Raw genomic sequence first — 2308 nt, forward strand, 5'->3', positions numbered from 1 at the left:
CCTGTCACCCAGACAGGAGTGCAGTGGTGCGATCTTGGCTCACTGCAACCTCCACCTCCCTGGCTCAAGTGATTCTCCTGGTTCAGCCTCCTGAGTAGCTGAGGTTACAGGCATACATCGCCATGCCCAGCTAATTTTTGTATTTTTAGTACAGATGGGGTTTCACCATGTTGGTCAGGCTGGTCTTGAACTCCTGACCTCATGATTTGCCCACCTCAGCCTCCCAAAGTGCTAGGATTACAGGCATGAGCCACCATGCCTGGCCTTGACTCACCTTTGAGGAGACACAGTTTTGGCCAAAATAGCTCTTAAGTACAAGTGTTCAACTGGTGCCCAACCAAAGGGAAAGCAACCTTTTCCAACAGTGAAGAAGAAATTGGTTGTGTCTGCTTTTTAACAGCAAGAGGGTGAGTCTTAAACATGATGCCTCCATTAAGGTGTTCAGGAATTTCAACTACATGAAAAACGTGCCTTGGGAATGACTTCAGAACTTAACCTCCCAGGGAGAGATGCCTCTACTGTATGGCCCCTAGCCTGGTCTCAGATTGGATCATAAGCTCCCTCATTTTTGTATCCCCATGCCCAAAACTGTGCCTGGCACTTAAAGGCCCATAATACATATTTTTGGGTTTGTTGAATAGTTTAATCATTAGTGATGCGAAGTCCCAACTGCATATTTACAGATAATTATGTGTGCACTACTTTATGGGTCATATGGGTGAGAAGTAGGAACTCAAGGAGAATAAATCGTACTTTCCTACCCCAAAATGCTTATAAAGCCACCAAGAAGACAAGACATAGACACATCAAATATAAATAAAATACAAAAGGATGTATCCTGACATGCCAAATACGGGTTCACAGAAACAAAGTTCCTCTTGCCAAATTCCTGTTGTCTAAAGCAGTTTTTCCTAAAACATATTCTCCAGAATACCAGTTTCCAGGGTGCCAGTGTGAGGAAAAGCTTTGTTGGTCAGATGAGTTAAGGGCTGGGTTAGGCTGATTTCTTTACCAGAGGGCTTCTTGAAGACTTAAAGAAATCTGTATTGAGATATAATTTGTATAGTATAAAGTTCACCCACTTTAAGTAAACAACTCGTTGGCTTTTAGTATAGAGTTGTGCAGCCATCCCCACAATGTCACTGCAGAACATTTCCATCACCACCGGAAACACCTCATGCTGTTTGCAGCCATTTCCCATCCCCTTCCTTTCTAGCCCCTGACAACCACTAATTTACCTTCTGCCTCTATAGATTTGCCTATTCTGGGTATTTCACATAGATGGAATCATTTACTGTGTGACCTTTTGTGACCGGCTTCTTTCATTTGACTTAATATTTTCAAGGTTCATCCACATTGTTGCATGTGTGCACTGATGGACATTTGAGTTGTTTCCACTTTTTGGCTATCATAAATAACATTCTTATAAACATTCATGAGCAAGTTTTATTTGACCTATGTTTTCCGTTCTCTTGGGTCTATACAGAGGAGTAGAATTGCTGGGTCATATGGTAATTCTACATTTAGCTTTTAGAGGAACTCCCAGACTCTTTTCCAAAGCAGGTGCACTATTTTGCTTTCCCTCCAGCAGTGTACATGAGTTCCAATTTCCCTACATTCTCACCAACCCTTATTATTGTCTGTCTTTTTGTTATAGCCATCCCAGTGGGCGTGAAGCAGTACCTAATTGTAATTTTGATTTTTGTTTCCCTGATGACTAATTGTTTTGAACATCTTTTCATGGGTTCAGGGCCTTTGATATGTTGATTTTTTTCACATATCTTCAAAAGGGGACACAGTCAGCAGCAGTTCCTAAATGCATTGGACCAAGCCAAACTTGAAAAAGCAATTCCTGGGATGCAAGCCCATACCCGAAAGCTGGGAAACATTGGCCCAAAACCAGCCTGTGCTGGAAATGTGAGTTTGGTGAATATCCTTAGGTCATTACTTCTACAAGTTTTGCTCAAAGGAAGGGAATCTGAACTCTCCACTCTTGTACAATAAGATAATAATAATGGTAACTTTACTCCAAGATATGGCACCCTGGCATGATGAATATTTTGAATTAAAGGCCCTGGGAGAGAAGCAGATGCTGGAAAAGGCTTTTGGTTATCTGTATAAAGACTGGACCCGCCAAGGACAGCAATTGTTTTCCATCTGTTCCCTGAAATCTCGTACCTGGATGGACCTTTTCACAAGATAATGTCTGTCTCTCAGGCTCATTAAAATTCCAAAGAGAATCATTTACAGGTTAGTTTCTGTCCCCCTGGGTCTATTCATTCTCACTAATACTCATTTATTGCCCCTA

This window comes from Piliocolobus tephrosceles, chromosome 15 (genome assembly GCF_002776525.5).
Source record: "Piliocolobus tephrosceles isolate RC106 chromosome 15, ASM277652v3, whole genome shotgun sequence".
NCBI classification, from domain to species: Eukaryota; Metazoa; Chordata; class Mammalia; order Primates; family Cercopithecidae; genus Piliocolobus; species Piliocolobus tephrosceles.